The following is a 20,937-nucleotide window of genomic DNA, read 5'->3' on the forward strand; positions in this document are numbered from 1 at the left end:
CAGCGCACCTAATGTGTTGGGGTGAGGCTGAGAGAGCGTCCTCTTGATGGTAACCTCTGCCAGTGTGGGGAATTGAACCTGCGCTAGTGTCCTCCCTCTGCATCACAAACCATCCAACCAACTGAGTGGGAGACTGTGTAACTATTAAAGAAAAAACAGCCACAGACAATGGACAATCGAAACTTTCATAACAAGGGAAAAAGATACAATTCAGATCACAGTCAAGATAACGGCTGAGGATAAAAATGTTCTCGGCTAGAAATTGTGTTTTCTAACGAGATAAGTGTTTAGAAGTTGTCTTTGGCTGAATAAATTAGGTGAGACAAGTGAAATGACCAGAATACTAATTGTTACTGTTTACCGATAACCGTAAAATAAGAGTAGATTTTGGTCAATCTGTGTAAAATGAGCTTATCATTAAATAAAAGAATACAACTGATGGAATATATTTTTTGGAGTGTCCGTCCCCGTGGGAAATGCCCTCGAAAAGGCGCTTGAAGAAAACCGGGGTAAAAGTGTCTGAGTGTCGTCTGGTCAGTGACAGGAACCCAGGGGGTTGAATAACTGAAAGTTCCTGTAACATGAAGCTGATAAAACCATAAAATAAACCGCAATCTTGTTATATGCTGGAGCACATTTGATGCTCTGATTGGCATCGTGATGGTGCATTGGCACTTTCCTGAAAACGGAAATTACTAGGAACATTTTCTGGAACATCCCATAATCGGCATTCTCCAGAATATTCTATCACCATATGAGGGCATTGGAAAGGCGAGAGAGAAAGAGGAAAAGCGCTGCGTGCAGCAGTGAGAGTAATGGAGCATGAGGCTTGTTTGGGGGTAGGTGCTATAACAGATTTCAATGAGTGTACGGGAGCAGACAGAAGACGGTGATCCTTATCCTGGCACAATGGGGAAGGTTATTGATGCCTGTCCTGTATTATTGGGCATTTCTTCAGACCGCAAATTCTGCACTGAGATGGGTGGTGAGCTGCCACCACTGTGCAGGGCAGCTCCAAACTAAGAAAGCTCAACCGTTTGCCAATTGGCCTTTTAAAGATGATACCAGTACCAGGGATCACAGAATATCCATGGGGCATCCAAGCGATGGTGTTTACCACTGGCCTTGAAGGATCTGAATTAGGCTGGCATTGAATGATAGGGACATCTTGGGGTGTGGTGGGTAGTTAATGAGGTGAGTTCGATAAGATAACACCAGGAAACTAACTCGGCCTCGTACAGAAAATCTCGCAGTCGCACTCAATGAAAATAGCACTGAGATAATTTATTGTTGGTTTCTGCCCATGACTTAAAGAATCTGTTGATTTCACTCCCAGTTACAAAGCTGAAGAACAAATGCTCACCCAAAACTCTCCATCATCCGAACTCACACCAATATCCCATTCACCCATCATTCCTGGGAATACTGGCTCACGTTGCAGGATGCTGTCAAAATATCTTCGTTTCAGCATTCTGAAACTTGTAATCGTCCATGAAATTGTCTCTCAATCTCCCTTCCCCTTCCCCCCAAATTATTTATTTTGTTAATATTTAACGTGATTCCCCTGCCACATCTATCTGGCAGTGATATTCACACGCACAGCACCCCCTTGTCATGGCACAATGGACATATGAGGCTGTGAATGGATGGGAGCTGCACATCCTCTCAATTTCAGCATGGGCTGCAAGTTTCCTCATTCTGGGCAGTGATATAACACAATGCTACTGAGCAATGTACTGGGGCCGTGAAAATAGCTGCTTTGACGGTAACTGCTCCAGTTTACAGATCCATTCACTGCGCAGCTCCCCATACCGTACAGATGCCTTGTCCACGTCTATGGAGCAAGACTCTGGTGTGGGCTGCATATCATCCCATGCTGGACAGACCGTTTCATCAGTGTTTCTGAATCAGGCATCGGTGAGTACTGTACTGCTCCACGTGTTGGACAGATAGCTAGTGGACTGGAGAGACCTGTGCTATATTCCATCCTGGACTGATTGCTGGGTTGTACTGAACCTGGTCTGCACTTGGCTCCATGTTGAGTAGATATCTCATGGGCTTATACGGTCTGTGCTGGAACTGTGAGGTGGATTAACTATGCGATATAATTCCTGATAGAGTTATCACTCCTCCAGCATGGCGCATTCCGCTGTCAAATCCTGTGTTTCTGCAACACGTTGTTCATTAAGCAATTAGCCAATTAAAACGTGAATATCTGTCTTTTCTGTTATGGAACTGAGCAGGCACATCTCAAAATATATGATGAAGGTAGTCTTGAGCGGAATATTTTCTTATTTTAAAGATGCGTGTGAGGTGTTGTGTTTCAGATGCAATTCGCTTAGTCAAAATATTCGACATTAAGCAAAACACAATGCATTCAACCACGTCGACAAAACACAAAAAAATCAGAATAATAGATTGTTTAACTACTAAACAATAACTGTTACAATTTGGTAACATCCTATAAACACACACTTGTCAAAAACCAAATTCAGGAAACAGATTGTCTCACATGCAGTTCTCCAATCCAGGAGGAAAAAACATCAAAAGACAATTCTGAGAGAAATCAGGATGCAGCAGGCCTGGTTATCAGACACAGCCGGCCTTGGGAGCAAAGCAATTGTGACCCTGCCAAAACATAGGAGTATCGTCGAGCTAGTTGATAGAAAGCATCATCTCTCTGCCTCACCTCTAACTTTACAATTGGAGATGATGCTATTAGCCCAATAGTCAGTGATGTCAACATCCCAACCAGACGAAGTATTATTGTGACTTATAAGGATTGTAGTGAAAGGGTTAACTGGAGCTGTTTGTACATTGACTGTGATTGATGTCTGTCTCCATTGATACTAACTGTCATTGAAGGGTTTCCCTCTTCTATGAGGAAAGGGCTTCCTTCAACCTGTTATTCCATAATATCAGCGGCAGCGTCATCCTCAAGATGATTAGGCATAGCAGCTACAGGGAGAGGGAGAGGAAGAGAATCTTAGAACAACAGATTGGAATGTTCCAACAATGGACAGTAGTTTGTCCTTGGTTCTATATTAGTTTCTCAGGATTGGGCATGGTTAGAGTTGAGGATACGAGCCGTATTGATGATTATTCAGGCTGGTTACTATCCTATACTCGCTATTATTGGTGTTCCTGGTAAACCTATCTCTGTTAATTCTATTAGTGATGGTGAAGGGTATTGCTATTTCTGTTGTTTATATTTAACAAATACATAACCTGTTATCTCCAGTCACAAATTCCACTTCATTTATATCAATTTCTGAATCCTCACTCATAAACATCAAAGAAGGAACAAGTCTGTTCAGATCTTGATTTTTCCTTTTGCCCTGAACTGTTTTATGTCTCTATATTCTCTCTGTTATCGACCCTGCCTACAGCCACCACTATAATATCCCCAGTCTCCAGCTCTGCCTCAGTGCTATTGTAATATAAGCCATCATCTGCCCTCTTGTTAACTTCAGATTTCATGACTCCAGTTCTTTTCTGACCACTCTTCCAGTTACAAATATTTTGACGACAAACTTGTACTTGTCTCTCCAGTTATTTCATAATAGGAACCTCATATCAGAATAATAATGTCACTTGCCGTGTTATGAGTCTAAACGCATTGTTTCAAATTCTACCAAAACCAATGACAGAATTTAAATTCAAATGGCAACAATTGGAAAGAAACCTCATTTTACAAACGGCAACGATAAACCATCAGGATTTCTTTTATTATTTCAGCAATAGCCTTTGGTAAAGAAACCAAGTGTGACACAAAAAAGGTTGGCTCCATATTTTCTTGTCAAATGGTCTTGCAGGCAACGGCAACTCGTGATGGATGACAAATGCTGCCCTTGCCAGTGATGCTGACATCTCGTAAAAACAACAGAATTAAAGGTGAAATTAACCAAGGAACTGTGCATGATGAAGATCTGAAATAAAATTCCCCAGCTTCTGAAAATATTGGAGGATCTCAGCAAGTATAGCAGCCTCTGTCAGGAGAAAAACAGATAAAGTTTAGAATCTAGTGACCCTATATCACAACTGAAAGCAACTGGGAAATAAAGTTATTTATATCAGGGATGGTCGGATGTGTGAGGGGGAGGTGAGTTGAATGGATGTAGAAATGCCTGGTGAGAAAGAGACAGACAGAGAGAGAGAAATGAAAAGCAAACATAGGAACTGCTGATGATGAACCAGAAGGAAAATAACATTGGAGCTTAATCTAAAATTTCCCCTTTTCCCATATTCCTGAATATCATGTGAAGTTTGATGTGTCCCTGTTTACATTAAGTTATATTCCCTCTGTCTTTCTCCTGTGAGTGTGATGATCAACTCTATCGGCAATACTGGTGCCGCCCTTATAGTTGCTGAGATACAAAGGAACGGAATGCCACATTGTCAACTGATATTTTTGGAGAAGGGAACTGTAACTGCAGGGCTGTGCAGAGCAGTAACTGTTTTTTTTCTGCTCAGAACAGAAACATTTTCAACACTGAATGGGTGCACCGTGTGTGTGGGGATTTGACTTGCTCCAGTAATTACAGAGTAAGGAGATGTCCTGTGGACACTTTTCACGGGTTTGTGTTCTCAGCTGCTGCGTCCATTCATAGAGACCCAAGGCTATGGTGACCCTACTCTGGACGAGATATGAGCACTGCATTTACAGAGTGTTCTGGGTACATGGTAAACACATGGAGTCGTAGCTACACAGAAGGGAACCTCTGTACACAGGGAGGGGCAGGGCACTGCATGATCCTCCCAGGAATTTCCAGGGACATTTGTCTAAGTTGGATCCATTCCAAGTGTAAAATGTGAAACCAGCGTCTTTCAAAAATGAGGTGGTCACTGAGCTGTATCCTGTCCTTCAAACTCATACCAGGAACAGGACTGTGCTGATACTCACCATGAAATGAACTGAATTGATTCTGGAACTTTCCAGGCAGAGTGGGTGACATATCCATCACCATTTCCAGGTGGGAGTGAGCGACATATCCGAGTGCAGTCCTCCGATATACCACTAACTGAGAGAAGCCACCTGCCTGCTGAGAGGAATACATTGGTTCTGTCTCCAGAGAAGAAGGTGCAGAAACTAACTTTCAGAAATACTAGGGAACAGGGACCCTGGTGAAAATGAGGGGCTGCACGAAATTAGAATTAATGAAGAGTATGTCTTTGAAAATCTAATCGAATTGAAGTTTGGTATGTTGCTGGAACTGATGAGCTACAACTGATGAGGAGATGGCAACAGAGTCAGTGAAAGAATGACTGACTATTCGTCAAAGCTGGTGAGATTCTGGAAAGGATGCTGCAGACTGGAAAACAGTTATTGTAAACCTAAACATTTAAAACAGACGGAGAGGGCAAACAGAAAACTAAATAGCTTGATGTGAGCTGTGAGAAAAACATTGTAACCTTTTATAAGAAATGTGGCAACTAGACACTTGGAAAATAATGGTATGATTTGGTAGAGTCAGCCTAGATTCAAGAAAGGGAAAGGATCTTTGATAAACCTGCTGTAGTTTGTGGAGATTGTCCATTGTGATATCGAAATTTTACAAACAGTAGGTGTAAAGGATTTGATTTTTCAGAAAACGTTCGACACGGTTGAATACTGGTAAGTGGGGAATGTTAGAGTCCATGTGTAAGTAGGGGTGGAAAACACAGAATGGATCAAAATTGGATAATGGGCAAAATGAAGCCTTCTCTGGGTGGAAGGCTTGTGGAGTATCAGAAGGATCAGTGCTTGGGCAATAACTGTTCGCAAGGTATAACATGATTGAATGGGAAAAACAAATAAAATGATTCTCTTTTATGTTTATTAAATGGTGAGAGGCTGGGAAGTTCTGTTGTTGAAGAGGACCTGGACATCCTTGGTTATAAATCACTAACAGAATTCCGATGGGACAGTAAGTAATTATAACTGGAAATGATATCTGGTCTTTCATGCAAAATACTTGAGTACCACAGTAAATATACCTTACTCAATGGGAGTGTTTTGTTGAAATAAAATTTGGGGTATTAAAGACAAACTGAGTCTACTTCATAAATAATGATCGTCACGTCACCGAGACAGTGCAAAGAGGTTTCACCAGACTGAACCCTGGTATGATGGTATCATCAGGAGATAGAGCGGTAACTATGTGGTTAATCTATAGCACTGTGAGAGAATACGAAGGTGAAACTTGACGGTTATGGACCGACACTCATTTTGTCGCAAGCAGCCAATCGTAAGGTGATAAATTTTGTACTTTCCATAGGATGCTCGATTCCCAGTAGTTTATGTGCCAGTGCATAGACCTCATTTCGATTAACAGAGAGGTACAGGCTCTGAATGAACTCTGAACACTGTAATGCACAGTTACTGTGTGACCCTCCACTCAACGTTACATTGTCCATAATCCTGTCAGCAGCCACAATACCGTCAATCTGAAACAGTTAGCCATTCCCCACCAGCTTCTGAATTCCTGAGAGAACATAGGTCTGGTCTCTCAGCAACGCAAGATGCTTTTGGGACTCATTAAAAAAATGGCTTCATTCCCACTGACAGAAAAGCATGCTAACATAACGGATGTACTAAGAATAATGAAGCCACGAGGAATACTATGGATCAGTCCATCTGTGCAGTTTCTGCTCCATTTGATTGTTATGCTGAAGCATCTCTGACACTTTCGTGTTCCTGTGTTACTGACTTGAGAATCTGAATGGCCTCTTCCTGTTCCTTTGAAGAGACTCCAGGTGTGAAATGGTCACTTTCTGACCCCGTGTAAGTGATATGTAGGCGTGAGCAAACTCCTTGTCTTCCTGTGTAACGGAAGGAGGGATTGAATGGGCTATCCCTCTTCTTGTCCAGTAATTTCAATGGGCCGAATGACTTTCCCATATTCCTGCAAAGCCAGATTGAGGTACTGAGTGAACTCCTCCGTTTACTGTGGAAATGTGCCGCGCTGTTTCATGAATGTTACCTACAGTTTAACAGCACAGGCTTGAACGTTGTCTCAGTCTTGTTGCACATGGACACAGACTGCATCAGGAGGTCAGGGATGACAAAGTTTTCTGAGTATTGTGTAACGTACAGTAAATATCCCCACTTGTGATCGATGTGGACTCAATGGAATGAATGGCCTGCTTCCTGACAGCATGGATTCCCTGCTGAAAAACTGGGAATGCCTGATCTGAGGTAGCTACCCTGAGGATTTCCTGCAGAGATGTCCCACGGCTGAGATGATTGATGCCCACCGATGATAAAAATGTCCCATTGTGCTGTGAATGACTCCAAACACTAGAGAGTTTGCAATGGATTCTGATGAAGTGCAATTTTGCTCAGGCTCCTTGATGTCATCCTCAGTTAAATACTGCCTTGATATCAGGGACAGTCGCTCTTTGGTAAGTCCTTGTATTCACCTCTATTGCACATGTCAATAGGTCATCGTGTCGGAGCAGGCAGTTATTTCTTCAAACAGTGGGTGGTGAATGTCAGGAATTCTCTATTCCAGAGAGTCAGCGGAGCTATAGCAGTAAGTGGCCTCAAACTGCACCTGTCTAGCAAGGTGGAGTGTCTGAATAGAACATCAGAACATGAGCAGGGTTAGATCCTTAGACACTATGAACCTTGTCCACCAGGCACTGCGATTATGGCTGATCAGGTTATGGTCTCAGCCCCACTTTCCTGTCGGTATCCCATCATCTGTGACTCACTTCTCTGTCAAATAGTTAGCTAACTCAGTTTTGGATAAATGTGAACAAAGAGGCACCACATACCTCTGGAGAAGAGACTTCCCACTCAAAAGGTCCTTTTAGAATTTTAGAATAATTCATACATCCCAATCTGATTTAGTCCTATTTGCCAGCATTAGACCTGTATTCCTCTAAATCCTTCCTATTAATATGCATATCCAGATGCCTTTTAAATGTTGTAACTGTACCAGCCTCCATCACTTTCTCTGAGAGCTTATTCCATACACACACCACAACCTGCATGAAAGCATTGAGCTTTACTATCTTTCTCCTTTCACCTTAAGCCTTTGTTCTATAGATTTGGACTCCCCTAATGTGGGAAAAAAATACATTGGCTATTCGAATTATTGATTACATTACAGTGTGGAAACAGGCCCTTCGGCCCAACAAGTCCACACCGACCCACCGAAGTGTAACATACCCATACCCCTAACCTAACACTACAGGCAATTTAGCATGTCCAATTCACCTGATCTGCACATCTTTGTGACTGTGGGAGGAAACCGGAGCACGCAGAGGAAACCCACGGAGAGAGCGTGCAAACTCCACACAGTCAGTCGCCTGAGGCGGGAATTGAACCCGGGTCTCTGGCGCTGTGAGGCAGCAGTGCTAACCACTGTGCCACCATCCCGCCCACCGATGTGCTGCATAATTTTATAAACCTCTATAATGTCACGCCTCAGCCTCCAATGCTCCAGAGGAAACAAGCCCCAGTCTGTCCAGTCTATCCCTGTAGCCTGATCCCTCCATTTCAGGCAATATCCTTGTACATCTTTTCTGCACCCTCTCAAGTTTAACAACATCCTACCAGTAACAGAGCGAACTGAATCAAACACAATATTTTAAATCTGGCCTCACCAACATTCTGCCCAGTCGCAACACTATCTCCCAACTCGCATAGTCAATGCACTGATCAATAAAGGCAAGCATACCAAACCCCTCCTTCAACACACTATCTACCTGCGAATCACTTTCAAGGATCTATGATCCTGCGCCCTTTTGTCCAACAACGCTCCCCAGGACCTAACCATTAATTGTATATTTCCTGCCCTATTTTATCTTATCAAATTGCAACAGTTCACATTTATCTAAATTTAACTCCATCTGTCACTCCTTGGCCCATTGGCCCATCTGATCAAGGTCTCATTGAATTCTGAGTTAAAACTTGCTGGCCACTGCATCTCCAATTTTAAGGTCATCTATAAACGTAATAAACAGGCAAATATTCACATTTAATTCATTTATATAAATAATGAAAAGGAGTGGATTTAGCACGGCTACTTGTGGCACATCACTGGTCATAGGCTTCCAGTCTGAAAAGCAGTCTTCTACCACCCTGTGTCTCCTAGCTTCACTCTAATTTTGTAGTCATTTGGGTAGCTTATCTTGGATCTATTTATGACCTAACCTTACTAACTTGTCTGCTATGTGGAATCCTGTCGAATGCCTTGCTGAATCTATATGGACAGCGTTTACCACACTGCCATCACCAATCTTCTTTGTCACCTCTTCACAAAATGCAATCAACTTTGTTAGAAATGATTTCCCATGTACAAAGCCATGTTGACTATCCTTCATCAGTTGTTGCATTGTAAATACATGTAAATCATGGCCCTCTCAATGCTCTCCAACAACGTGTCCAACAATGACGACAGCTCACCGATCTATAGTTCAGGTCACTATTCCCCTTCCTCGTCCCACGCTTCCGCTGTTCATTGCAAATATTCATGTAACCGGGTTGGTGGTATGATCAATCATATCGGTCTCAGACTGTGTGAGGATTAGAAACAAGTCAGGCAGGATTCTTTAATCTGCTCAAATTAACAGGTTTATTACCGAAACAAAGTTACTCATACTACAGTGGAAAGATGAATGACAAACAGTTTGACTATTGCAAATCTGTGCGTCGATGTTTCCCTCTCTAAAATACTGACACATGCACAGGTTTGATGACAAACTGAAAAATATACTCTCTGCAGAACGTTAACTTGGAAGAACTGTGCCCAAATATTAAATGAACTCATGACGAAAGGAAACATGAGTGATAGTTCCAAACATCATTCAGCTTATGGAGCTATTCTGCTCTTACAAGCTACTGGTAATGGGATCACTTCCTGGAACAGGTGGATTTAGTTGGATTGCCTTTACTTCAGGAAGTGGGGCGATTCCAGTCAATCCTCGACAGGAATCCTCCATGAGTGGCATAGACGAATGAGGAATTTTCAGCTCTCACACATTGCTGGTAAGAGGAACACAGAGAGAGAGGCAGCAACAGCCTGTTCCTTCTCAGGAAGATTGCATTTTCTCCCTCTCTGAGTTGAATCACACAGTAACGATATCCGGCCCCAAACTGGACCAAATGAAGTCTGTTTTAACAGTGACTGAACTGTACGACTCCAACACATTCCCTGCTCCATGTGGGTACATCACTGTTGCTGTTGGTCATCCAGCCATTTCTTTCAGAACAAATAGCACCACTAGATTTGAAGATATGTTTATATGTTCCCGTATACCTTTATAATACAACTTGTAATATCTTCACAATATCTGCATTTTACTGAATGCATCTTATTCTTAGATTAGCTCCAGGTCTTATTCTCCCATAGAATGTAAAATATCCATCAGGTTTCACCAGCGCAAAATCTTATATGGTTAATAAGTACGTTTCTCATTCTCAGGCCGAAACGTTTAATTGTTCAATGCCTTCATCGCAAGAACAAGTAAAGAGAAACACCTTTGAAACATTTCAAAAGCAATTTGATTTTCACTTCAGTGCATTTACAATCATAGACAGTACGTCAGATGTGGTCTCAGCAACGGCCTGTACAGATGCATTAAAACATCCTTAAGATCAGCCCCAATTCTCTTTGCAAGAAAAAGTATCATTTCATTTAATTTTCCAAACATGTGCTGCCTGTACAGACTAACTTCATGTGATTTATGTAGCAGGATACACGAATCCCTTTGTACCACGGAGTTCTGCATTCTGCCTCCAGTTATATAATTTACGGTCGTTTTATGCTTCTTCCCAAACATAAACTTCCCATCACCCACATTGTACTGCTTTTTTTGGCGAAGATTTACTCTCTGCCCTCCCCTGTCTGTATCCCATTGCAGACGCTCTGTCCTTCCCAGTCTGTATCCCATTGCAGACATTCTGCCCTTCCCTGTCTGTATTCCATTGCAGGCATTCTGCCTCCACATGAAATCTTGCTGAATGACTATCCTGGTGTATGAGCAAACTGAGCTCCAATCCATTCAGCCCCTTCATCCAAGTCATTGTAAACTGTTGATGACCTCACACTGATTCCTGAGGAATTCCATTAGTTATAGCTTTCCAACCTGAAAATACGTAATTATCTCGACTCTGTATTTCCTGGTAGCGGACCAGTGCTCTCCAGTTCCTGTTTAACAGCCTGGAAAGGTTGCATGGCCTCCTGCTGTGCTGTGTAGCTGATTGTCGATTTGTTTCTGATACCAGTGATCCTCAATTCGGGCCATTTGTTGTCAGATGATCAGGTGGAGTTCGTACTATTAGTGATCCTGATCCCTGAGAGATTAAAAGATGAGCACAGAATATAGACTAACATTTGGGGGAAGCGCTTTCCGGTCAAAAATGCTGTCTTTCTGATGCAACGATAGAACCATCTGCAATGTCAGTCATGTACTCAATTTTGACCTTCAGACACTGAGGAGGGGGAAGGCTTCCTATTAGCTTGATGAATATGCGTCCCCTTAACAACACAACCAATAATTTCCATTATTAATTTCATTTTTAGCTGCTGTGTTTCGAATTGCTGCAGTCACTACACATTAAAATAAGCGATTGTATTTGAGAGGTGACCTTATAGAGGTTAATAAAATCATGAGGAGCATGGATAAGGTAAATAGGCAAGGTATTTTCCCTGAGTTAAAGGAGTCCATAACTAGAGGGCATAGGTTTAGGGTGAGAGGGGAAATATATAAAAGAGATCAAATGGCAACCTTTTCACGCAGAGGGTGGTACATGGATGGAATGAGCTGCCAGAGGAAGTAGTGGAGGCTGGTAAAATTGCAACATTTAAAAGTCATCTGGATGGGAATATGAATAGGAGGTGTTTGGAGGGATATGGCAGGTGGGACTAGATTGGGTTGGGATATGTAGTTAGCATGGGTGAATTGGGCCGAAAGGTCTGTTTCCGTGCTGCACATCTCTCGGACTCTATGACTGTATGGCCCAGTCTTCACTGTTTCCTGGGGATGAGAATACCACAGACAGCTCAACCCTAAGGAGATAAGATCATCCTTATCTCAATCTTAAATGGTAGAACTTCGAAATTTAAATTGTATGAACCTCACAGCAAGTGAACTCCCCATTTTAACAATGAGGGCACAACCAATAGGAAAGACATAGTTCATTCAGCCACTCAAACCTATCCCACATTCCCATTGACTCTGTTCAGTAAAGTATTTACCAAATTCAACCTCCACTCTTCTCTTGGGTAGACATTTATGACAGCGTAAACCATTGATCGTATGAAATTGGTGCAGAACTAGACTGTTTGGTCGATCAAGTATGAGCTGTTGTTCAATCATGGCTGACATGCTTCTCAAAAACATTCTCCTGCCTTCTCACTGTAACCTTGATCCCCTCATCAATTAAAACGTATCCATCTCTGTCTTAAAGACAGAACTGTGTCTCTGTCTCTATGTCTGTATGCGTGTGTGTGTTTCAGCTTATTGGCAGGAGGCAGAGGGTAGTGGAGGATGGTTCTCTTTGGGACAGGACGCCTGTGACCAGCGACATTCCACAGGGATTGGTGCTGGATCTATATTTGGTTGTCATTTATATCAGTCACTTAGATGAGAATTATGCAATGTATGTCGAGCAAGTTTACAGATGACACCAAGTTTAGTTATATAGTGGAAAGTGAAGAAGGTTACATTTTTTAATAGGATCAATGAATCATAAAAATGTACAGCACAGAAACGGACCCTTTAGTCAAACTCATTCTTGCCAACCAGATGTCGTAAATTAACTTAGTTTCATTTTCCAGCATCCGTATCATATCCCTCCAAACCATTCCAATTCATGACCCCATCCAGATGCGTTTTAACTGTTGTAATTGTACCATCCTTCACCACTTCGTCTGGCAGCTCACTGCATACCTAAACTTCCTTATGTGTGAAAATGGTCCCTTAGGTCCCATTTAAATCTTGTCCATCTCACCTTAATTCTATGTCCACTAGTCGTGGACTTCCTTACACTGGGGTAAAGACCCTGACTATTCACCCTATCCATGTTCTTCATGATTTTATACCCGAATAGAATGCACAAATTTGGCTCCAATCAACACGAATGGCTGTGTTTTCAGTAAACCTGGGCCCAAGTTCTGAAATTCAATATTAACTCCTCTTCCTTCGTCATCACGCCACAATTCTAAAATTATTTTACCAACTTGTTCAGGAAAATTATGAAACACCTCTGTGTGATTTTTATCTCGAATTTTGGGCTCAGAGGTAGGGACACAACCGCCACTTGTCAACAATCCCTAAAGCTGCAACATTATTCTCCTGTGTGTTTGTTCATCAGCCTGTTATGAAATACTGTGACATACATCCTTGTCAGGCAGGACTTGAATCCAGACCTTCTGATCCAGAACGACAGAAAATACCACACAAGGTCAGGTATTGGAATATAACCCAGATCTGTGGCTCAGAGGCATGGGCGTTACCCACTACACAAGAGTGCCCAGATTTTGGGTTACATTTTAAATGTCAGCTTTCAGCTCGGTGTGGTTTGGTTAACTTTACGGAATTACACAGTTAAAAGAATCACATTGTCAAACAGATTAAAGGTACTCACCTCAACTATAGGATGCTGAGTTTATGTGCTTTGCCTTCGAGATAACTATGAAAATCTTTAATTGCTTGGCTATGATTTCCACCTTAAGTGGCTTTTATCTGACATCTGCAATATGAGGGAAAAACATGTACAGCCACACTCTGCACGATAAAGGATCTGGAATAGATATTTATCACTGAACACCAGAGACGAAGAAAGAGCATACTTTCTGGATTAAAAACAGCAATCACTCTTTCCCGCCAGTAACGTGTCACTGCCCTCTTCTTAAAATAACGAAATGATCCAAGTCAGCTGATTACTGTCCATACTTTCTTCCCCAGCAGATGGAGTTTAATTTCAAAAAATCAATGTATCGCAATTTGGTAAAACAGACAAGGAGAGAACACAATTAAATGTCGAGCCATTGGTAGCGTTGTAGAACAGAGCGATTTAGGGGTTCTGACATATTTCTTTGAAGTTTGCATCATGTGTCGGCAGGGTTGTTATGAAGGAGTTTGGTTTGCCGACCTTCATTGCTCAGACCTTTGAGGACAGAAGCTGGAACATTATTTTTAGGTTGTGCTGAACACACGTGAGGTCTCTTCTGAAGTACTGTGTGCAGTTCTGGTCAACCAGTTATATTGAGGATATTATTAATCTGGAGAGGGTTCAGAAAATATTTACCACGCTTTTGCTTGGAATGGAGTGTTTACGTTATAAGGACAGGCTCGATGGACGGGAACCTGTTCCATTGCAGCGTAGACGTCTGAGACCTTATCAACCTTATAGAGGTTTATAAAACAATGAGGGGTATAGATAATGTTGAATGGCAGTTGCCCTTTTCTTAGAGTGGTGAGTTTCAAGTTAAGGGAGTAATTTTAAGATGACAGGAGAAAGTTTTACAGAGGATAAAGTATCATAGAACTGTCCAGCATGGAAACAAGCCCTTCTATCCAACTCAACCGTGCCAAACAGATGCCCTAATTTAATATAATTCCATTTGCCAGCATTTGGCCCATATCCCCCAAACACTTCCTATTCGTATGCCCATCCAGATGCCTTTTAATTGTTGTAATTGTCCCTGCCCCCACAACCTCCTCTGGCAGCTCGTTACATATAAAACACCCTCTCTTTAATAACATTGCCCCTTAGATCCCTTTTAAGTCTTTCCCCTCTGACCTTCAACCTATGTCCTCTAGCTTTGGAAAGTGCTACCCTGGGGAAAAGACATTGGCTATTGACACTATCCATTCCACTTGTGAAAATATGAACCTCCATGATCACCTCTCAACCGCTGATACTCCAGGGAAAATAACCCCGGCATATTCAGCCTCTCCATAATTCACAAAACATCCAACCCTGCCAATATATTTGTAAATCTTTTCTGAATCCTTTCAAGTTTCACACATTCTTCCTTGAGAAGCGAGACCGTAATTGTTCGAAGTATTCAATAATGGCCTAACCAATGTCCTGCACAGCCGCAATATGACCTTCCAACTCTTACATTCAATGCACTCCTCAGCCCATTGTTCCATCTGATCAAGATCCCGTTATACTCTGTGAGTATATAAACCTCTATAATCACCTCTCAACCGCTGATGCTCCAGGGAAAATAACTCTGGCATATTCAGCCTCTCCATAAATCTCAAAACATCCAACCCTGGCAATATCTTTTTAAATCTTTTCTGAATCATTTTAGGTTTCACACATCCTTCCTCAAAGAGCGAGACCGAAATTGCACGAAGTATTCAATAGTGTCCTAACCAATTTCCTGTACAGCCACAAAATTGCCTTCCAACTCCTACATTGAATGCACTGTCCAACAACGACAAGCATATCAAACATCTTCTTCACTATCCTGTATACCTGCAACTCCACTCTCAAAATATTATGAACCTGCACTCCAAGGTCTCTTTGTTTCGCAACACTCCCCAGGGACTTAACATTAAATGTATAAGCCAAGCCTTGACTTTTCTTTTCAAAATGCCGCACTTCACATTTATCAAGAATAAACTCTATCTGCCACTCGGCAGCCCTTTGGTCCATCTGATCAAGATCTGGTTATACTCTGGGGTAATCATTTTCTCTGTCCACTGCACCTTCAATTTTGGTGTCTAATATGAACTCACTAAGTATGTGTCCTGTGTTCACATCCAATTAATTATGTAAATGATGAACAGCAGTGGAACCAGCACCAATCCTTGTCGCAGACCACTGATCATAGGCCTCCAGTCTGAAAAACAACCCTACACCACGACCCTCTGTCTTCTACCTTTGAGCCAGTACTGTATCCAAAAGGCTGGATCTCCTTGTATTGCATGAGCTATCACCTTGCTATCCAGTCTTTCATGGGAAACCTTGTAGAATGCCTTGCTGAAGTCAATATAGATCACGTCCGCTGCTCGGCCTTCATCAATCCTTTTTGTTACTTCTTCAAGAAAAAAGTAGTCTAGTTCGTGAAACATGATCTCCCATGCACAAAACTATGCTGACTTTCCCTTATCAGTCTTTCCTGAAGAAGGGCTTATGCCGGAAACGTCGATTCTCCTGTTCCTTGGATGCTGACTGACATGCTGTGATTTACCAGCAACACATTTTCAGCTCTTATCAGTCTTTGCCTTTCCAAATACATGTAAATCCTGTCGTTAGGATTCTCTCCAACAACTTGCCCACCACCGATGTCAGGCTCACTGGTCTATTGTTCCCAGGCTTTTCTTTGCCAGCTTGTTTAATAATGGCACCACGTTAGTCGGCCTCATGTCTTCCAGCACCTCACCTATTGATGATAAGAACATCTCATTAAGATTTCCAGAAATAACTTCTCGAGCTTCCCACCGAGTTCTTGTGTGTACCTGATCAGGATCTATGAAGTGCATTTTTATTAAACATCATTTGGTTCGTGTATGGCATGAATGTCCTCATAAGTGATAGATGTGGGTAAAATTGCAATGATTAAAATACATTTTATTAAGTACAAGAATAAGAGACTGTTTGGAAAAATATTGTCCAAGCGCAGGAACGTGGGACTAGTTTAGTTTGAGATTATCATTACCATTGAGTGTATGGGCTGGTAGCTTTGTTTTGAAACCTCATGTATAACTCTACGGTTCCATGTGTCTTCGTATGTCCAAGTTTGTATCTGCAAATTTCTGTCCGGGCTTGCCGATTTGTGTATGTCTATATGTGTATCTATGTGTTTCTATCTCCCTGTGTGTTTTGCATTAGTGTGTGTATATATGTTTATATGTCTATCTCTGCATCTGTGTGCAATGGGAACTCTTTTGTTTTGGGGTGAATCATTGAATGGGGTTCAAAGTCTCCCTTCCTTCCTCTCCCTCTCCTGAAAGTGACACAATGCGATGGTTTTAGGTGTGTTGTGTTGGTGTGCTGGTGTACTGGTGTGTTTTAGGACTTTTCAATCCTTTCTTACATGTAAGATTATTTGTAAGGGTAAGTCACTAATCATGGCATTTTACAAGATGTGTGTGAGTACGTGCGTGTGCCATTGTGTGTGTCTATGTGTTTGCATGGCTGTGTGCGTGCAGCTGTGTGTATGTATGTGTGTCTGTGTGTGTGTGCATGTCTCTGTGTGTCTGTGACTGTCTGTGGGTGTTAGTGTGAGTCATTGTCTGTGTGTGTGTGCATGCCTGTGTGTCTGTATATATCTGTGTGTGTGCATGCGTGTGCTTGTGTGTGGGGAATGTGGGTGTCTGTGTATGGGTGGTTGTCGGCATCTGTGTGTGTCTGTGCGTGTGTGCCTGTGTGAGAGCGTATGTGTGTATATGTTGCGAGTCTGGGTATATATGTGTGGGGGGAATGTGGATGCCTGCGTGGGAGGGAAGTGTGGCTGTCTGTGTGATTGTGCGTGTCTCGGTATGTGTGTATCTCTGCCTGTCTGTGTGTGTGTGTGTTTCTGTGTCTGTGTGTGTGCGTGTGTGTGCCTGTGTTGAAAGAGTGTGGTGCTGGAAAAGCACAATCACTCAGACAGCATCCAAGGAACAGAAGAGTCGAAATATAGAATATCAACCTTTCATTAGGAATGAGGCTTATGGATCAAGGGGGCTGAGGGATAAATGGGAGGGGGTGGTGTTGGGGGGAAGGCAATTGTTAAATGAAGATGGGGTGAAGGTGAGAGGTTGAAGTGGCGGGTGGAGTGGATAGGTAGGAAGGAAGATGGACAGGAAGCACAGTTCAAGAAGGAGGTGCCGAGTTGGAGGGTTGGATCTGGAATAAGGATCGGGGAGGGGAAATGAGGAAACTGGTGAAATCTGTGACTGTATGTGTTGTCTGAGTGCACGCGCGCGCATGTGTCGGTCGGCGTGTGCACATCTCTGTGTGCCTGTTTGTGTGTCTCTCTGCCTCTGGGTTTGTGTGTGTGTGGGGTTTTTGTGAGTATGTGTGTGTGTGTAGCTGTATGTGTGTATGAATGTGTGGCTGTTTCTGTGAGTGTGTGTGCATCTGTGTACATATCTTGTTTGACTGAGTGTGTGTTGTTGTGGTTCTGTTCGCCGAGCTGGAAGTTTCTGTTGCAAACGTTTCGTCCCCTGGCTAGGCGACAACGTCAGTGCTTGGGAGCCTCCTGCGAAGCGCTTCTTTGATGTTTCCTCCGGTGTTTATAGTGGTCTGTCCCTGCCGCTTCCGGTTGTCAGTTTCAGCTGTCCACTGTAGTGGTTCGTATATTGGGTCTCGGTCCATGTGTTTGTTGATGGAGTTTGTGGATGAATGCCATGCCTCTAGGAATTCCCTGGCTGTTCTCTGTCTGGCTTGCCCTATGATAGTAGTGTTGTCCCAGTCGAATTCGTGTTGCTTGTTGTCTGCGTGTGTGGCTACTAAGGATTGCTGGTCGTGTCGTTTCGTGGCTAGTTGATGTTCATGTATGCGGATTGCTGGCTGTCTTCCTGTTTGTCCTATATATTGTTTAGTGCAGTCCTTGCATGGTATTTTGAACACTACATTCGTCTTGCTCATGTTGGGTATCGGGTCCTTCGTTCTGGTGAGTTGTTGTCTGAGCCAACTCCCATTCCTAGACTTGTTGGTACAGAGAACACCAGACTGAGAATTCACTACAAGAGTATACAGGAAAGCCACACACACAGACCAAGTCCTAAACTATGTCAGTAACCACCCCAACACACACAAACGAAGCTGCATCAGGACACTATGCAAAAGGGCCACAACACACTGCAGTACACCAGGACTGCAAAAAGAAGAAGAGGAACACCTATACAAGATATTTGCCAGAAACGGATACCCGCGCAACTTCATCAGCAAATGCCTAAGAGAAAGACCACGGAACGAGGACATACCACAACCAAAAGGACTAGCCACACTACCATACATCAGGTGCATCTCGGACCTGACTGCCAGACTACTGCGACCCCTAGGACTCATAACGGCACACAAGCCAACAGCCACACTCAGACAACAACTCACCAGAACGAAGGACCCGATACCAAACATGAGCAAGACGAATGTTGTGTACAAAATACCATGCAAGGACTGCACTAAACACTATATAGGACAAACAGGAAGACAGCTAACAGTCCGCATACATGAACATCAACTAGCCACGAAACGACACGACTAGCTAACCTTAGTAGCCACACACGAAGACAACAAGCAACATGAATTCGATTGGGACAACACTACTATCATAGGGTAAACCAGACAGAGAACAGCCAGGGAATTCCTAGAGGCATGGCATTCATCCACAAACTCCATCAACAAACACATCGACCTGGACCCAATATACCAACCACTACAGTGGACAGCTGAAACTGACAACCGGAAGCGGCAGGGACAGACCACTATAAACACCGGAGGAAACATCAAAGAAGCGCTTCGCAGGAGGCTCCCAAGCACTGATGATGTCGCCTAGCCAGGGTACGAAACGTTTGCAACAAAAACTTCCAGCTCGGCGAACAGAACCACAACAACGAGGTGGGTGGCACGGTGGCACAGTGGTTAGCACTGCTGCCTCACAGCGCCAGAGACCCGGGTTCAATTCCCGCCTCAGGCGACTGACTGTGTGGAGTTTGCACGTTCTCCCCGTGTCTGCGTGGGTTTCCTCCGGTTTCCTTCCACAGTCCAAAGATGTGCAGGTCAGGTGAATTGGCCATGCTAAATTGCCCGTAGTGTTAGGTAAGGAGTAAATGTAGGGGTATGGGTGGGTTGCGCTTCGGCGGGGCGGTGTGGACTTGTTGGGCCGAAGAGCCTGTTTCCACACTGTAAGTAATCTAATCTAAACGAGCACCCGAGCTACAAATCTTCGCACAAACTGCATCTGTGTGAGTCTGTTCCTGTGAGTGTGTGTCTATGTTTGACTGTGTGTGTGCCTGCGTCTGTGTGTGCCTGCGTCTGTGTGTGCCCGTTTCTGTGAGTGCGTGTGCGTGTTTGTGTGTGTGTGTGTGTGTGTGGGGGGGGGGTGTCTGTGGGTATGTGTATGTGGGTATATGTCTATGTGTGTCTGTATGTGTGTCTGTATGTGTGTCTGTGTGTGTGTGTCTGTATGTGTGTCTGTGCCTGTGTGTTTATGTGTGTGTCTGTGTCTGTGTCTTTGTGTGTGTGTGCCTGTGTGTGTGTTGATGGTGCTGTGAGCTGCTGCCGTCCCTCAGTTCCTTCCAAACTGAATCCCTGACGATTTTCACCCTCCACCCCTACTGTACAGTGGTGTGGGGAGGCTAGCAGAGACTGACAGCAACAGAAAGCTCAACAGGTCTGGCAGCATATATGGACAGAAATGAAAGGATCCTTCCTCGGATCTCGTGTCAGGGGAATATTACATCACTTTAAGCAAAATAGAGACTGCCAGACTCGCTCCACATTGATACACAATGATAGACACACGCTAATACAGAGACTTAGAGACACTCACAAATAGACAGAAACTAATAGACATGGAGTGTCTATCATTACTTCTCTTACTCCATAGTAACCTTGTCAATATTTCAATCATTCTGTCTGATGTGTATCAGTATTTAAGTCTGTCCTCAGGGTGTGCGTTAGTATTGCAATTGCTCACAATAGTGAGTGAATCAGTATTTCTGTGTGGAGTGTGACTGGAGGACAATTTCAATATTTGCAGATACTAAACCTGGAAGAATAATGAAGTGTGTGGAGGACAGTGTGGAACTCCAGAAGGACAGTGACACATTGGTGTAGTTTTCAGTTTATGACAGATCAGGATCAATGCAGAGCAATGTGAGGCAATGCACCTTGGTAGGAATAACTCTGAAAGTCAACATAAAACCTTCTATACAATTATAAAGGGCTGTTGGAGCAGAGAGCGCTGTTTGTATATGAACACATATTATTGAAGATGTCAGGACAAATAGGGAGAGCAGTAAATATCACAGATTAGTTTCAGTATCTGAGCTGTT

This window comes from Chiloscyllium plagiosum, unplaced genomic scaffold (assembly GCF_037043375.1).
Source record: "Chiloscyllium plagiosum isolate Xiang-an unplaced genomic scaffold, Cpla_swu_hap1 HiC_scaffold_18, whole genome shotgun sequence".
Taxonomy (NCBI): Eukaryota; Metazoa; Chordata; class Chondrichthyes; order Orectolobiformes; family Hemiscylliidae; genus Chiloscyllium; species Chiloscyllium plagiosum.